Source organism: Xenopus tropicalis, chromosome 2 (genome assembly GCF_000004195.4).
Source record: "Xenopus tropicalis strain Nigerian chromosome 2, UCB_Xtro_10.0, whole genome shotgun sequence".
In the NCBI taxonomy this organism is placed as follows: Eukaryota; Metazoa; Chordata; class Amphibia; order Anura; family Pipidae; genus Xenopus; species Xenopus tropicalis.
Genome location: NC_030678.2, coordinates 12,379,756 through 12,398,757, shown reverse-complemented (window position 1 = coordinate 12,398,757; position 19,002 = coordinate 12,379,756). Strand labels below are relative to the sequence as shown.

The window sequence follows — 19,002 nt, the reverse complement described above, 5'->3', positions numbered from 1 at the left end:
CCCTGGTAAGGCCTCACCTTGAGTATGGGGGGCAGTTTTGGGCTCCAGTCCTTAAGAAGGAGAGAGTGCAGAGAAAGGGAATGGAAGAATTAAACAACAAGGAAGGATGAGTTTATTTTTAATTGAAGCCATTTAATGCCCTGTTATTATTATCAGCATGACGGAGACTCCTAGAGGGAGACCATGGGCAGGGAGATCTGGGGTTACTTGCTGCCATGGTGCAAGAAGCAATTGCCCCTTCTGCATGTTGGCTAAATAACTGGATATATTACTAGAAGTACTGATGACCTGATGGGACCATGACAAGTTCTTCTAGTTAAATATGGCTTTAGCCCTGTCTTGCTCTGAATGATGCTGTTCCCTAGGAGAGCCCTTCTTGTTTTCTTGCATAGCTCCCCATCTTCAACCCCTAAGGTGCTAAAATCAATGACCCTGGTATAAAAGTACATTCAGTGTTGGACTGAGATGTTTGGGTCCCATCAGGGGCAATCACCAATGGCCCACCACCTCAACCACAGAGACAGAGGCCTTCATTTCTGTCACACCTTCCCCCCCAATTTCCCCACCCCACTGCCCCACCCCTTGCCTCCTCAAGCTGCAAACTGTTCTCCCCACCCATTGGCCTAGGCAGGGCCCGAGGTGATGGCCAATGACGACTGGGGCCCACCATGATTTCTTCTGATGTTCCCACAGCCCAGTCCAACCCTGAGTACATTTTTAGATGTTTATTGGCAACATGGGAGATCAAAGTAGAGTTAAACTGCTACGGAATAAATTCGGTGCTTTTCAGCAATTTAATACATAACGACTGAAGGCTGATTATTCCCTGTAACTGCTGTTATCAGTCGATTTAAACCGCCTGTCACAACATTGTGCTTATCTGCCTTTATTTTTCATTACCCATGCAAATACACACAAGAGAAAACCGTGCCGGTGATGGGAAACTGACAACAGCCTTCAGATAGAATACAATGCACCAATGACAAGGCTATCAATAGCCGATTGTGCCACCGCAGCACAAAGAGCGTTACTGCATGGAACGCGTTGAGCACCTTAACTTGGTTTCATTTGGAAAAGCCGTCGCTCACTGCTATTGAAGGCTGCCAGCTCTAACAACATTAGGGCTCTTGCCCCGTGGATGTTCTAATGCTGGGATTGGCTCGTTCCTAAGCCCAGCCCACTGTACATGCAGATTTAGAAGCAATTACAACATATGCACATACTATAATAAAACCAACCCTCTGCCCATTCTTCTTGCATACAGTGAGTAGAGCCAGGGAAGCCACGCTATTTGCTATTCTACATGTTACACTGCAAAACTATTTTCAAGCCCTTCTTGGCCCATTTTGTTAGAACATGGGTTACACTGGTCTTCTTATACTCAGACTAAGGCCTCCCAGTATAGGAGGTGTATCTTATTTTCACTGATGCCACTAATGGGTTAGGTCATTCAACCACAGTGTTATTGGGCATTCTGAGACTGGCTATAAAGGGTTTCACTCACACCCATCACACTAGTGACTACACTGGGGAACAAACACACTGCACTGCTTGTTGGAGCTTCTGGCTGCTCAGCATCACCAACTCATGCTTCCCCAGGGATTACACATAGGACCTAGCAGTCCACTAACTAATCCTCACTGGTTAGGTTGCTACTCTATGACTTTTTCAGAGCTTAGTCGTCACAGGGACCCTCTCATGCCATGCTCTGGGCACAAGTCCAGCATTCACTCTGAGACAAACAATAACTCATCTTCTCCCTTTATAAACCCCAGGTGATCATCTGATTCAGTTGTACAAATGGGTCTCTATGGGAGACTCGCTTGTTTGGCAAGGTTTCCACTCAAGCAAATTCTTCCCCCAGTATGCCCACCTTGGGTAGACGATTTTGTACTAATGTGATCCTGTGGCCCTAGGGCCAAACAATCGAATCACAACAAAGGGGATACAAGAAGTTGGAGCAAGGGCTGCATCAATGAGCTGATACGGTCCTAGATCAGACAGAAAAATCTAGCCTGTCCGATTGATATCTGGATGATTTTGGGGCAGATATTGGTTGGGGAGGCCTGCTGAAGGGCCCCAATATGGCCACCTTAACACCCCTAGGGCATGACATCAACTGGTGAGGCTGCACTAGCTATCCTACCCACTCATATACAATATCCACCCCCTTTCCCATAAGGGACACTAACAATGTATCATATGAGTAGGCACTTACTGACCCCCAATACTACAATGTGACCCATTATATAAATAGACACGCAATTGGTTAGAGCCTGTTTTTGAGAAAATACGGACAAACATTTGTAATGGTTGATTTGCTAACTAATAACAATATAAAAACAATTAGGTTAGCATGTTCTCCTTGGGGGTGCAAATATGGGGGTGTGTGTATGATATAATGGCAGGGGCAGAAATGGCTAGCATTAATGCTATCTACGTTGTTGCAGATGTCTGTGGCGTATCCGCCATATTCCAGGTGCAGCTCCTCCCCCTGAGTGCGCTGGCTGGGGCTATAAGCTGCTATGGAACCCTGGGGGTGCATTGATATTGTGGTGAGACGTCATTCTCTTCTGAAGTGGCGCAGAGTAGACAATTGGGGTGAGGTAGGATACAGCTCTATACAATACACAGGGGTGGGAAGCGCTTTAAAAACAAGGCAATTACTGAGTATTTACTATTAAAGAGCTGCTACTTACGATTCTGTCACTGCCATTTCCCTGCCCCTATTCCTTGCAAATGGCACGTTTATGGCATGCATGTGTTGGCGTAATCTCATTTTTACTGCCCTGGCACTTGTGGAGGGATTTTATGATTCCCGTGCCGCGCAGGCTTTGGCTGGACTGAGGGATGGGTTAGGAAAAGCCTTTCTATGTATCACAGTATTATTGCACTGGTTTACAATTACACAGTTACATTCCGCTCTGTTCGAGGCACTCAACCATACACTGTATCTCGGAGATAGAAAAAAAAATCCTCAGCAATGTCTAAGGCAGCCTAAATCTTACTGGCTAATGGTCCGCAACGAACGCCGGCTTCTTGCCTAATGAGCTTCTTACATCGGATGGAAACACAAACAGGAATATAGAGAAAAACAATGACAAAAGCTCAGCAAGCCTAAACCTTTGTCTACATGATGGGCTGCGGCCAGAGAGGGAGGTCACAGACAGTCCTAAATAACCCTTACAAACTTATTCTACTAAAGAGACTACACATAGCATCTAGCAATTGTTAATTTATTGAGCTTCTTCTCTCTGATGTCCCCTGAGGTCTCCTCTTAGTGGTGGTGGGTCAGTTATTAAGCATGAAAAAACATTTAGCCCTCCAAGAAAGGCCAAGAAAAGCATCTAGTCCTCTTCTAGCAGTTGCTCATTTATTACGTTTCTTCTCTCTGTCTCTGATGTCCTCTGAGGTCTCCCTTTGGTGGTGGTGGGTCCTTTATGAAACAGCCAAAAAAAAATCTAGCCCTCTTCTAGCTATTGCTCATTTATTGGGTTCTTCTCTCTGATGTCCCCTGAGGTCTCCTCTTAGTGGTGGTGGGTCAGTTCTTAATCATGAAAAAACATTTAGCCCTCCAAGAAAAGGGCCAAGAAAAGCATCTAGCCCTCTTCTAGCAGTTGCTCATTTATTAGGTTTCTTCTCTCTGATGTCCCCTGAGGTCTCCTCTTGGTGCTGGTGGGTCAGTTATTAAGCAAGAAAAAGCATCTAGCCCTCCAAGAAAAAAGCCAAGAAAAGCATCTAGCAATATCTCATTTATAAGGTTTCTTCTCCCTGATGTCCTCTGAGGTCTCCCTTTGGTGGTGGTGGGTCCTTTATGAAACAGCCAAAAAAATAAAATCTAGCCCTCTTCTAGCTATTGCTCATTTATTGGGTTCTTCTCCCTGATGTCCCCTGAGGTCTCCTCTTAGTGGTGGTGGGTCAGTTATTAAGCAAGAAAAAACATTTAGCCCTCCAAGAAAAAGGCCAAGAAAAGCATCTAGTCCTCTTCTAGCAATTGTTCATTTATTAGGTTTCTTCTCCCTGATGTCCTCTGAGGTCTACCTTTGGTGGTGGTGGGTCCTTTATGAAACAGCCAAAAAAAATTAAAAACTAGCCCTCTTCTAGCTATTGCTCATGTATTGGGTTCTTCTCCCTGATGTCCTCTGAGGTCTCCTCTTAGTGGTGGTGGGTAATTTATTAAGCAAGACAAAGCATCTAGCCCTCCAAGAAAAGGGTCAAAAAAAGCATCTAGCCCTCCAAGAAAGGTTCAAGAAAAGCATCTAGCCTTTCCCTAGCAATTGATTGGTGGTGGGTCATTTATTAAGCCAAAATTCCATCGCAAAGTACCATGTCTTCCCATGAGTTTATTCCAGCAAGGCACAATGCTCCACCTAGAGCACATCAAAAATCCTATGGCCACCTCTACTGATGGTGGGGCTTAGCCTAATTTAGACTGGACTGGCTGCAAAATTCCATGGGTGGAATCAGGGCTTGGATATTTTTCTCTGATAATAGCTATGCCCATGCCCATTCCCCCATATGATCCAATCATTGGTCCATAGTTCAGTTGGGCCCTCCAACTGGGCAAAGTTTCACTCATGTGGGAGACTTTAGGGCAGCAGTATAATAGTTCCAACCCAAACATACAAACACACATGCCAACACAGAGGAGGAATGTTCAATAAGCTCATTCCCTCACTATTCTGTAGGTATCAGCTAAAGGAACTGAAGAGAAACTCCTGTTCCAAACAAGGTTTATTTCCTATAACAGATGCGTTTTAGCCTTCGCATCGCAATTAAAAAAGAAAACCAACATTGCACAGTAGATATTCACATGCGCTCGGCCTCTCGCTGGTCCCATAATGATCCCTGAATCACAGAGACAGATGAACGCGGGAATCACAGCGCCAGTAACATTACCCGGCACGGCAATAATGTATGTTCCACTGTAGCACCCTCTGATGGAGGCTTATTATGCACCAATGATAGAAATGTTTACCCTATGAAAGTGCATATAGTTATGCCTGCAAATGTCCCCTTGTGCGGTACAAGTAGGGGGGCTACTTATATCTGTTGCATGGCTACTGATACTTAACAGAAGGAATGCTGGGAAGGAAACCCCGTATCATTCTTTATGCTAAAGCGTATGGGCGGCTGCTGATCAGAACCCAACTGCAGGCTGGTTTCACTCTTATTGGGGCTCATCAGTCAAGTGAAGGGTTTTCTAATTAATCTATATGCGTTCAGGGAAGTGCATCAATTAATACATTTCGGATTGAGGAGACCCCCTACTTGTCCGACTATTGTGTTGAACAGGTACCCCCAATGCTTTCATGTACTTAAACACAATTAACAGGGGACATTTTGGACTTTTTGAAGTTTTTAGGCCCCTGAAAAAGCCTGAAAGTTGCCTCATGCACCCCAGGTTTTGAAGTAAATCATAACAAATTAGCTCAGGCCACACTGGAAGGTCCAACCTTTGGTCAAGGTTCCCCTTGAAAGTCCAATCTTTGGTCAAGGTTCCCCATAAAGGTCCAACCTTTGGTCAAGGTTCCCCATGAAGGTCCAACCTTTGGTCAAAGTTTCCCTTGAAGGTCCAACCTTTGGTCAAGGTTCCCCTTGAAGGTCCAACCTTTGGTCAAGGTTCCCCATGAAGGTCCAACCTTTGGTCAAGGTTCCCCTTGAAGGTCCAACCTTTGGTCAAGGTTCCCCATAAAGGTCCAACCTTTGGTCAAGGTTCCCCATGAAGGTCCAACCTTTGGTCAAGTTTCCCCATAAAGGTCCAACCTTTGGTCAAGGTTCCCCATGAAGGTCCAACCTTTGGTCAAGTTTCCCCATAAAGGTCCAACCTTTGGTCAAGGTTCCCCATGAAGGTCCAACCTTTGGTCAAGTTTCCCCATAAAGGTCCAACCTTAAGTCAAGTCCCTCTTTAGCTCATGAAATAAGTACAGATATCAGAAAATCAGTGTACCAGTCATTCGGTCAGAGTTTTAAGAACATATTGAGCAGCAAATACTTTACATATTAACCCCAAACTGCGCCCTGACCTTGATCTTCAAGCTGACATTTCAGGTGTCTCTAAGAGAGCAAAAGGCAATTTTTCTCAATTCTCTCCCCCCACCACCCCACTACTCCTCCAAATACCCCCTGGGTGCCAGTCCCACAGCCTGGGAACCGCGGCTCTATATAATATAATTTACAGACATCTCATATTTGAGTCTTTTCTTTACAAAAGAGCCACAAAGGTGGCTAAATGCAGTCAACTCATCATTGTCCCGACCCATTTACCCCTTTGTGCTCCTATAAAGGTTCTTACTGTGCTGCTCTTTACAGCGAGTGCACGCCATCCTACGAGAGAGAGTTTAAGTACGCCTCTCTGGAGAATTTCTCCTTTTGTCACCAGTATAATAGAGCACAACCCCGAAGGCATTTTTTTTGTTTAGTGCTGTTACAGTAGAAGGGGATTCTGGAGAACAGGCACAAAACATCCTGCATAAATACCTCCAGCAAGAAGTGCCAGGGCTGATAAACGAGAGGAAATTTGGCTGAAAGCCTCTGTATGCAATGAGCATCTGGGGTCATTAGAGCCCAAATATACTGTATGAGCCCAGTAACCATGGCTGCTGTGCAACATAACCACTTGTAAAGGGGAACTTCACCCACAAATATTGACTACAGGTGCAGAGGATGGGCTCCATCGTTGGGTGAGTTGATACCATTATCAAGCCACTCCCTACGCTTCTGTATAGTTGGCCTTGGTGCCGGCTGCCGCACTGTTGGAGCTGAAGCCTACAAGCTGGGGGCAATTCTAGGGTTCCCACTTTTCTTCTGCATGAACTCTGGGCAGGGGAAATGACGTCAGGGTGGGACTGTTTTGTTACAGGGCGGGACTATGTTGGGATTGGACAATCGCCGTATCAATCAAGCAGAGGCTTTGCCAGTTTTAACCTGGGCAGCCCGGTTTTCATTGGGTCAAAACTGGAAAGGTGGCAACCCTAGTTCCCAGCACCAATATACACAGCACCCTTGCACCTACAGAATCACACACACAAGTCATTTGGACACCAAGTTCCAGACGTGAGCGAATCCCATTCGCATTCAGACCCAAGCTCCCCCCCCCACCCACAATTATGGAGAAAAAGTCTGCATTCTGGGTGAAAAAAACCCTATAAATTGCATCCAAAATGGAACAATGCACTTGTATATGTAACAATGAAAGACAATGGGGGCCATTTCCATAGACCCAGGGTACAAGAACACCAAGGGCCCCCCCCCTCCCCTGAACTTTTCATTTTTCCATTACACACTCATTACCCGTTTTCAGTGGCTTTTAAGTTATCAGTAAATACAAATAATGGAAATAATAACGGAAAGCAGTCGGCGGTGAATTCTTTTTTGGCTGCAATATATTTTGGCCGTCGTTTCCGTTGTCACCGCGAGCTGCCAAGTCATGATTTGCCCATTATCGATCATGTCTAGAGGAGATATGGCAGAAAGATTCTCGTCAGGCCGCCATATTTCCAAACAGGGAGACAGGCTGTAGCTCCTTCCCATCATTTCCGTTTAATAGAGGTGTAGATCAATACTAACGGGCTGATCCAAACCGCCGCTTTTCTGCTCAAAATGATTGACTTTTTGGTTGGAAGTGATGAAGCCTCCATGTTATTATTTTTTATATCTGTTGTGGCCCATTTGGCACAGGGCGGAATCCCAAAGCGATGGATTTGCTGGATTCCTGTGACATTAGGTACTGACATGGGGGCCCCGTTGACCTTTACAGTTGCCAATAGCGACCAATTAGCATTGACTTCCCATCAGCAAATACGTCATTGCTCATTGCGACTGCTGAACTGGTGCAATTAAGGGTTAGTGCATTAGGCCCTGTAGTTATCTTTATGCATTATACATAACACAACATATTATGGACAAGGTTTAAAATGATAAACTGGATGAACCATAAATTAAAGGGCAACTAAATACGTTAATCTGTAGAAAGAAACACTTGGCTTATTTATTTATACAAAGAACAAATGGAACTGAAGAAATATCAGAGTTCACAATATGTGTTAAACCTTGTTTATGGAATGAAAGTCAATCTGCTGGAAGTAATGCCCCCGTGCCACCTTAATTAGCTAATTGCCTTAATGGCTAACACTTCAGCTGCTGTTTCTCTTGTTGGCCACCCCAGTCCCACCTCCCAGCTGCGGCCGGCATTCTGTACAGATCTACTCCGTGTTTGTAGCGCAGCCTACACGCATTATTAAACATGTTTACATTCAGCTGTAGGAAACTGCCAAAACTATTACAGAGTAATTAATAGGAAATTAGAGGCCGCTGACTGTAAGCTTCTGGGAGCTGGTTAGTAACTGATAAACCTTAAACCCTGTAAAGCCTGCAAAATTACCTTTAAAACTCTAAAACAAGAGCTCTAGATCCCCCAGGGAACACTCATGTATTATAAGGGATAATGTACCCCCTACTGTAAATGATAAGGATATTAGCAGTCACTGAGGGGTTCTGTGCCCATATAAAGGCACAAGGCTGCAGGCTGAGTTATACAGGGAACTCTGAGTATCACTCATGTATTATAAGGGATAATGTACCCCCTACTGTAAATGATAAGGATATTAGCAGTCACTGAGGGGTTCTGTGCCCATATAAAGGCACAAGGCTGCAGGCTGAGTTATACAGGGAACTCTGAGTATCACTCATGTATTATAAGGGATAATGTACCCCCTACTGTAAATGATAAGGATATTAGCAGTCACTGAGGGGTTCTGTGCCCATATAAAGGCACAAGGCTGCAGGCTGAGTTATACAGGGAACTCTGAGTATCACTCATGTATTATAAGGGATAATGTACCCCCTACTGTAAATGATAAGGATATTAGCAGTCACTGAGGGGTTCTGTGCCCCCCATATAAAGGCACAAGGCTGCAGGCTGAGTTATACAGGGAACTCTGAGTATCACTCATGTATTATAAGGGATAATGTACCCCCTACTGTAAATGATAAGGATATTAGCAGTCACTGAGGGGTTCTGTGCCCATATAAAGGCACAAGGCTGCAGGCTGAGTTATACAGGGAACTCTGAGTATCACTCCTGTATTATAAGGGATAATGTACCCCCTACTGTAAATGATAAGGATATTAGCAGTCACTGAGGGGTTCTGTGCCCATATAAAGGCACAAGGCTGCAGGCTGAGTTATACAGGGAACTCTGAGTATCACTCATGTATTATAAGGGATAATGTACCCCCTACTGTAAATGATAAGGATATTAGCAGTCACTGAGGGGTTCTGTGCCCCCCATATAAAGGCACAAGGCTGCAGGCTGAGTTATACAGGGAACTCTGAGTATCACTCATGTATTATAAGGGATAATGTACCCCCTACTGTAAATGATAAGGATATTAGCAGTCACTGAGGGGTTCTGTGCCCATATAAAGGCACAAGGCTGCAGGCTGAGTTATACAGGGAACTCTGAGTATCACTCATGTATTATAAGGGATAATGTACCCCCTACTGTAAATGATAAGGATATTAGCAGTCACTGAGGGGTTCTGTGCCCATATAAAGGCACAAGGCTGCAGGCTGAGTTATACAGGGAACTCTGAGTATCACTCATGTATTATAAGGGATAATGTACCCCCTACTGTAAATGATAAGGATATTAGCAGTCACTGAGGGGTTCTGTGCCCATATAAAGGCACAAGGCTGCAGGCTGAGTTATACAGGGAACTCTGAGTATCACTCATGTATTATAAGGGATAATGTACCCCCTACTGTAAATGATAAGGATATTAGCAGTCACTGAGGGGTTCTGTGCCCATATAAAGGCACAAGGCTGCAGGCTGAGTTATACAGGGAACTCTGAGTATCACTCATGTATTATAAGGGATAATGTACCCCCTACTGTAAATGATAAGGATATTAGCAGTCACTGAGGGGTTCTGTGCCCATATAAAGGCACAAGGCTGCAGGCTGAGTTATACAGGGAGGCCTGGGTATCCATGATGTATTATACTGTAAATTCTGCCCAGGGAATGACTGTGCCGTACACGCCGTAGCTATTTGTCGCACTTTGCTCACTGCCTTCCCTACTGTAAATGATCCCTAATACGAGTTTACAGACTGTAAGAGATTAAAACTATTTTGTGGTTTCAAACTGTGGCCGGCTCATGTACTATAACAACAATTCAGTAACCACATTAATACAATTAGTGGCCTTCAGTTTCTCTGCGGTTTCTAATCCCCATCTCTCTATATTGCCTGGGACCCAACAATTACAGTACAGAGGGGAAGGCGACGCTACATGATTCTGGTTCAGGTGATATTTGAGGTGGAAATAAAACCACCAGGAGGTGACTAAGGGGTATATTTATCATGCTGTGTAAAAAGTGGAGTAAAACATCACCGGTGATGTTGCTCATAGCAGCCAATCAGATGCTTTGCTTTGGTTTTTCTTACTATTGAAATCCAATTGCTGATTGGTTGCCCTGCTTCACTCCACTTTTTACACACCATGATAAATAAACCCCTAAGTGTATAATTCCTGCTTCTGTGCCCCGTTTATACTGTTCCATAGCTCCCCAGCTGTAGGATTCCATTCCCTGCCACCCCAGCCCATATGATGCCCAAATACCATATTTGCCAATCAAGTTTGCCCAAGATGTACCAGTTCTACGCCTGCCAAGCCATCCTGTTCTACACTACTATTTAATTACCAGTGCCATAATAGCCAAGGGACGGCCATGCTGGATGGCATAGCTCGGTAGCGAGGGGAGTGGGTACTGACATGCCTTTTCATACTGTCCCTGCTATTTCCTGCTCATTGGCTGCAGTAATGGCTTTATCCCAGCGCCGTGCTGTTTGGATGAATAATGATATCATTGCTCTTCAGTGGCATTGCTACTGTCACACTAATCTGTTTGCTGCAGGCAAATAAAGCTTAAACCTTTGTTGCTCCACGTACAGGGGAAAAAGAAGGTTCGGAAACAACTGATAGGAGAGCTGAACTAAATGGCCGTGCCCCAGAGCCAGCCAGCCGAGGCCGAGGGCAGTTTCTCTTACTGGAGGCCTGAGTGTACAGGGGGTTACAATGGGGTGACAAGCCACGGGGGTCACAGTCGGTCTGCCATAGCCGAAGGCTAATAGCTTTGACTTGTGTGTGTGGCAGAGGAACCTAGCTGGCTCCTAGTGTCCCACGAATAGCGATGGGTGAAATGTTTCACCCACCAGGCATGGATTCGCGGCGAATTTCCACGTTTCGCCATTGGCAGATTGTTTCGTGAAATGGTTGAAAAAAAAAATTGTCGCGCGGCTATTCTTTTGTTGCCTGCGACTATTCTTTTGTCTCCCACGACTATTCTTTAGTTGCGCGACTTTTATTTTTTTGATGCGGATGACAAAAGAATAGCCGCGCGACAAAAGAATAGTCGCGGGCGTCAAAAGAATAGTTGGGCAACAAAAGAATAGCTGCGCAACGAAAGAATAGCCACGGGCGACGAAAGAATAGCCACAGGCGACAAATGAATAGCCGCAGGCGACAAAAGAATAGTCGTGGGCCACAAAAGAATAGCCGTGGGCGACAAAAGAATAGCCACAAGCGTCAAAAGAATAGTCGCGGGTGACAAAAGAATAGCTGTGCGACGAAAGAATAGTTGCGGGCGACAAAAGAAAAGCCGCGGTCGGGAATCTTTTGAGAGATTCACAAATTTTTCGGCGAAACGGGACAGATTCGCTCATCACTAACCACGGATGCTTGCCTTCAGAACTCTGTATAAACCATTATATTATTACATTTTGGGTACATAAGGGCCACGAACCTTCTTTCCTTATTTTAATACGGATCCCACCTTGCAGAAACCTCCATTGTTTTCTCTCTCTACCAGTGTCAGACTGGGGTGTGTGGGGCCCACTGGGATTGCCTCTCAGGGTCCCCCCACCCCAGTCGTAAGCTTCCCTGCAGGCAAATATCAGAACCAATCGCAACGCTGCACACATGAGCATTCCTGCCTCTTTATGGATGAGATCGGAAATGGAGTGGGGGGGTGGGCAATCAGTTGCACCCACAGACAGCTTGCAGCAGGCACAGGGAGCAGGATTGGGTCAGCAGGTCCCACTACCCAATCCGACTACAGTGTGCCTTACTCCCAACTGCTTTGAAAGAAGCCAAGGGACATGTTTCAGTGTAAGTGGGTATGATGCCAGTGGGCACCCAGGAGAGGACCAACCAAAATGACAGGAGCACCTGGTTATTACCGGCCTCCATTACAGACATTTCCAAGCTTTATAGAACATCAACGTTTAGTAGCCCAATCCCGTCATTGTTGTATATCACCTATAACACAAAACCTTTGGGAAGCTACATAAACACAGTCATCAATGGCGCGGTTGTAGATAAATGATGTTTACCAAGAAAGCCATTATCGTATGACAGATACATGCTCTGCACTAAGAATGCAACCCCCCCAGGAACTTCCTGCCCTGGGGAAAAGCCGTAGGGATGCACACGGAATCTACATGTTTATTGCATGACGAGTGCCCACGTGTGTGTGTGCTTCACAGTCTGAACTTTAAACACCGTGGGGAAATGTAGCTGCATTACGCAGCCCCTTCTTACGGCTCAGTAAATAATTTATTTAGTGGAGAAGGAGCGCGGGGATAGCGAGCTACAGCTTCTCTGCAGTGCAACAGTAACACCGGCCCCAGCGCTAATGATGCCATTTATCAAACTTTCTGATGAAGCCTCTGCTAGGCCCTCAAGAATAATTAATAGAGAACGTCTAAAACTATCATTATTCTGTCTATATTCTATACCCACCGCAAATCATATGCAGTGATTTTAGGTTTTGTATATAATATGAAAGCGATTGATTTATGTGGGGGGGGGGGGGGGTAATGTAGAAGGGCTCAGTTTAACAACAAGTAAGTCTGTAGATGAGGATAAAGTGGTCGGTAGGTGGGAATAATAAGAGCGAAAGGGTGACAGCTTCAGCGACTCCAATAACCCCTGCATCACTTGCGTATTCCGTATAGAGTCTGGTTCTACAGCCTCAGAACTGGAGCAATGGGTTTCTAGGATTCAACCTGGGATCTGTACAAGGTGCTGAGCCACTGGATCAATAGGATTCAAGCCATGATCTGTACCGATGCTCCATTGTGTAAAGGTACACAGGCCGATTCTAGCTGCCGATATTGGTCCCTTAGACTGATTCGGCAGCTAATCGGCCCGTGTATGGGGACTACCGACGGGACTGCCCGACCGATATCTGGCCTGAAATCAGGCAGATCTCGATCGGGCAGGTTAAAAAATCTAGTCGGATCGGGGACCACATCGGCTCGTTGATGCGGTCCCCGGACCGACTTTGCCTATACCCGTCATTATAATTCGATCGTTTGGCCCTGGATTTAGCCTGGATTCTCCCGATATCACCCACCTGTAGGTGGGGATATCGGGAGAAGATCCACTCGCTTGGCGACACCCCATAAGGTGTATGGGGACCTTAAGTCAGGATCCCTTGGGAAACCAAAAGATTAAGTGACTTGTCCAGGGTCACAAGGAGTTGCCACAGGGAATCAAACCAGGGTCTCTAGCAAGAGATCCAACAGCAAAGGCTGATAACTTGACCTATAGACTAGTGATGTGCAGGCCGGCCCGATACCCGTGGGACCTCTGCACAACATTTTCCGGTCGACCTTACACCGCCGGCTTTCTGGCTCTCTTATTTATAAGCGCCCACCCCTTTTGTGATGCCATTGGTGGGTGAAGCGGGGGAGGGTTTATAAATAGAGGGGACTAGACGGGCCAGGAATTAAAAAATGGGCACCTTCATTGAGGCCACTGGGAGTAACATCCAAGGGGTTGGGGAGCAACATGTTGCCCCTGAGCCACTGGTTGGGGATCACTGCTCTAGAACAACCGAAGTCATGATCTGTATGGGGTGCTGATCAAATGTACATATAGGCTTTAAGACATAATTAAATCTATACAGTCCATATTCATTTTAGTCCATTGGATGGAAACCCTTTACATGAATGTAGTTAATAGGGTTGAGACCATCATTGCTGCCTTTAGGAAATGCAGATATAGATGGTCGTCCTGGGCCCCAGAGAACATCATTTGTAGGTGGGAAGGCAGATGAAGATGGTGAGTGTAACACCTGAATATTGGGAGTGTTTGGGACCCAAGGGCTCATATATTATATAAGTCCTAGGCATGGCAATGGGTGATGGGTGAAAAATGTTCCTGACCAGAAACCAGTGCAAAGATTATAGGGGCATGCTGGGAAATAGCGCTGAACACTATGTAGAGATGAAAAGTATAAATAATTCTTATGATCCCATACGAAAACTTCCAAGCTCAGCAACACAGAGGCCCAATATAAGGCCAAAACCAACAAAACGTGCTCTTTAGATCCATCCTGACAGCGAAGATCGATCCGGAATGCTACAACCGTGGAGTTGGAGCCCTGCCAACCCGCTCACCAAGTAGAGCAAACAGCACTGGGAACCTTCGCTCTATAAATTAGCCTGATGTTTCCTTAGTAGAGATTTAATATGGGCACAGCCAAAGGGAATACTGAGAAATCTGCCCTGTCTCTGTGACCAAAATATTAATATCCCAAAACCCTGTGGGCTATTGTCCTCAATCCAGAACGATAACATATACTGTATCTTCTATAACTGAATATTATATATTAACCCAGTGCATTTGGATAATAATTTCCAACTGAATTTACAGATATTTCTCTTTTACCCTAGGGTGGCGCCTGATAACGTTTCACAGCATCAAACCTAAAAGCTTTTGTGTATAAATCTATAATTTAACTCACGACAAAAGATATTAATTTCCCTGCAAGGGCCTTGTAAGCGTGGTTAACGTGCGGTAATTTGTCAATGTTTAATAGCATTTTCATGGCCCCATTAGAGAGAATTTGCTCGGAGTGTGGCTTTACAATCTCAGAGCTGTCCTGCAGGGCTAGAGTAATGGCTATAAAGCCTTCAATATGGATCTGTCCGGGGTGCTGAACCAATGGATAAATAGGGCTCAGGCAGTAATCTGTACTAATGTTGAGCCAATGAGAACATAGTCTTTAAACTGGATCTGTCCAGGGTTCTGAACCAGTGGATAAATAGAGCTTGGGCTGTGAGCTATGCTGTACCAATGTGTGTATATCGGCTTTAAGCCATGATCTGTCCATGGTGCCGAACCAAAGGATAGGGAAGGGAAATTATTTTGATATATCACTTTTTCACCCATGGGACTCAAAGTGATTTACAACAAGCAAAGTGGCCATTATAGGACCACACAGTAGCCTGGAAAACCATTAAGTGACTTGTCCAGGGTCACTAGGAGTTGCCACAAGGAATCAAACCAGGGTCTCTAGCATGAGATCCAACAGCAAAGACTCGTAACCTCTAGACAAACTCAAGCTACAATATATGTATGTATAGGTATAGATAGTCTTTAAGACATAATCTGTTGAGTTTGTTGAACAATAGGGATAGACACCTAAAGTCATGGTCTGTCCAGGGTGCTAAACCAACGGGCATATAGACCTAAAGTCATGGTCTGTCCAGGGTGCTAAACCAACGGACATATAGGCCTAAAGTCATGGTCTGTCCAGGGTGCTAAACCAACGGGCATATAGACCTAAAGTCATGGTCTGTCCAGGGTGCTAAACCAACGGACATATAGGCCTAAAGTCATGGTCTGTCCAGGGTGCTGAAACCATAGGTATATAGGCCTAAAGTCATGATCTTCCCAGGGTACTGAACCAATGGGCACATTGGCCTAAAGTCATGGTCTGCCCAGGTTGCTGAAACCTCAGGCATATAGGCCTAAAGTCATGATAGTCCAGGGTGCTGAAACCATAGGTATATAGGCCTAAAGTCATGGTCTTCCCAGGTTGCTGAACCAATGGGCAATTGGCCTAAAGTCATGGTCTGCCCAGGTTGCTGAAACCTCAGGCATATAGGCCTAACGTCATGGTCTTTCCAGGGTGCTGAATTAATGGGCACATTGGCCTAAAGTCATGGTGTACCCAGGTTGCTGATACAATAGACATATAGGCCTAACGTCATGCACTTTCCAGGGGGCTGAATTAATGGGCACATTGGCCTGAAGTCATGGTGTACCCAGGTTGCTGATACAATAGTCATATAGGCCTAACGTCATGCACTTTCCAGGGGGCTGAGCCAATAGACATATAGACCTAAAGTCATAATTTTAGAGGGTGCTGATACAACAGACATATAGGCCTAAAGTCATGGTCTGTCCTGGGTGCTGAGCCAATGAGTAGTCAAGTCATAATCTGTCCAGGGCTATCAACCAATGAGTATATAGGCACCAAGCTCTTATCCATCCAGGGTGTAGAACTAATACCCGCGATCTGCCCAGGGTGCTTTAATATTCTCACTGTAGTGACTAAATCTGTCTGTCTCTTTGACAATTTCAATATCTTATAAACTTCACCCCACGGATAACAAAAATAGAAATATTTTTAACTAATTAGCACTGAAGTTTTAAGCTTTTTATTTTGGTCTTGCAGCACAAACAACAGATTCCCCCCCCCCGGAGTCGCCATGGTGACACAGAGATGGGTATTACTTAATTATCACCTTCTAACAGCAGATGTGGGTTTTTTCTTTTCCTTTATCCCTTGAACTAATAATCAGCGTGCCTCCCTAATCAATGTAGGGGCAAGGAAGGATCCAATGGCAACATCGCGCGCGCGGGGGGGGGGGGGGCAAAAATGGCTGCAGTTGCCTTTGTATGGAGTGGAAAGTTTAAGGCTCTGCAATGCGTTGGGATAAAGGTTGTTAGTGATGCCCCTTCCTCAGCAGCGTAGTTGTGGGAACACCGAGCCGCCCTCCCACGAGTTACATAATCCCACGCTGGCTGCCAGCGCACCAACCAGACGTGAATCTCCAAGCCCAAATACAACATTGCTAAATGGCCATTATTATATTTAAATCGCATTATTAAAGCCGTTTTGGGAATAGGGCGGCTGAATAACGGGCAGATATGTCTACAGATCAACAGTTAACGAGTGGACTATTAAGATAAGCACAGGGGCTTCCATAGAATCAATAGAAACCAATGGCAATCTAATGGAAGCCCCCTATTTGTATGCCTAACCCTGCGGTATATGTTGGCGCTTTATAAATAAATGTTAATAATAATAATAATAACCCAGATTGCACCCTGAAAGTCAAGGGGTGTGTGAGTTGTAGTTCAGCAATATCTGGGAGAGTGGATATATGTATATATATTATCATATATTTATATATTAAACACACTAACAAGTGAAATAACACAAACAGAATCCCTCTTCTGCCCAGCGGCGGATTTAGCAAACATATTCCTAGGGGGGATCAAAAGGACTACAGAAGCCAATGGGCTGCCTTGGTGCTGAACCCCAGTGGGTTGGGACAGTACTGACCCAAACCCAAACCAGCACCATATGAGTTAAAATAGGAAGCCAAGGGAAGTATTAGGGAAGGGATGGGGGGGGGGGGGGGGGGGGCTTTACCTTCTCCTGATGCCCTGGATCAGCCTCTCATGATGTTCTGTTGCTTTGGAGGGTAATTAGCCAGAGACCAGTTGCTCAGCAGCAGTGAAAGAGTTAAAATGAGGAGCTTGTTGCCCTCACTGGTCCCCTATCCCCCCCGCACACACATCGCTTCTGTCGCTGCTCCAACATCGCTCTGTCGCTCTCACAGACATGTATTTGCAACCAGATAATAATTATCCAAGTGCGACCAACTGCGCGGCTGCGACAAAGTCGGAGGGTGGGGGGGAGGGGTGTCAGGCAGCAGCTAAAACGCCAAGAGGGGGGAATAAAAACGGACCAGGCAAGAAAAGTGCTGTGAAGATCGTGAAATCCGCAGATTGAATGAACGCTACTGAATCGCACAGGAGCTGCATCTTCTGCTGCTGAGTCTGAGAAGCGAGTGGGGAATAAAGCCTGGCACTGACTCTGCGCCACAGTGCCACCTACTGGCCAAGGAGGGAATCGCACCGGTTAGAAAGGTGGTTTTTTTTAATGGAATTCCCTCTTCAAATCAGCTGCATGTTGTTTGTATGAGGATCGACTCATAATGGAAATACGATTTGATAAGTGACTTTTAGTATAAATATAAAGCTCAGCCAACCCCCAGCTGCAGGGGTCTGATAGCAAAGCATAGCTGCAAAGATAGTTCTGCCTAAGGGGACACTAGCAGGGCTCTTTCTATGTGATGCTAAGGGGAAAGTCCAATATAACAAATTGCCCAGTGACAGATATAGTCATTCTAAGCACCTTTCTGATTTTTTACATTCATCAATGTTAGTATTTTTAAAGTTGTTTGTTGCTAAGAAAAGCAATATCTGTCTGCCCCTTGAGCAAAAACTGCACAAAATAAAAATTATTTAGGTGAATTAGTTAGGCAAAATGTAATCTATAAAGGCTGGAGTGGGCAGATGTCTAACATAATAGCCAGAACACTATACCTGCTTTTCAGCTCTCTAAGCTGTTAGCAGTCAGTAACCAATCAGTGACTTGACTTTAGGGGGGGCCACATGGACATAACTGTCAGTTAGTTTGTGAGCATGCAGGTCAGATTCAAATGCAAACTAACTGACAGTTATGTCCCATATGGCCCCCCCCTCAAGTCACTGATTGGCTACTGACTTAAATCATAAAATATAAGGGCTTGTTTACGTCCGCAAATGCAGTGGCTAAAAGTCTATACACTATATTTAATAAGGAGCAGTAATCCATAGCAACCAATATGATGATTGTTTTTAAACAGGTGACCAGTAAATGCTTCCTGCTGATTGGTTGCTATGGGTTACTGCTCCTGTGCAAACTTAGTGCCCAGTATTCCATAATGGACTCACGTTTAAGACAGAGTAGAATAACTGCAGCAGCCAATCACATCACTCCCTGCAGCCTGATTGCTTCACTTGCATTGAATTGCTTGAATTGACAGCGGACAAAACACTTATTCTGTTGGGTGACAATTCAGCGCGGC

At 45.2% G+C, this 19,002-nt stretch overlaps 1 protein-coding gene across 1 annotated transcript in view; it reads right to left on the bottom strand.

Moving 5' to 3' along the window:
* Positions 1 to 17,929, bottom strand: part of kcnj6 (potassium inwardly rectifying channel subfamily J member 6) — a 94,519-nt gene extending 76,590 nt beyond the window's left edge. The window contains exon 1 of the mRNA XM_031896549.1: positions 17,520 to 17,929. The gene's annotated coding sequence lies outside the window, so the exon portion shown is untranslated. The remainder of the gene's footprint in view (positions 1 to 17,519) is intronic.
* Positions 17,930 to 19,002: the final 1,073 nt, after the last annotated feature.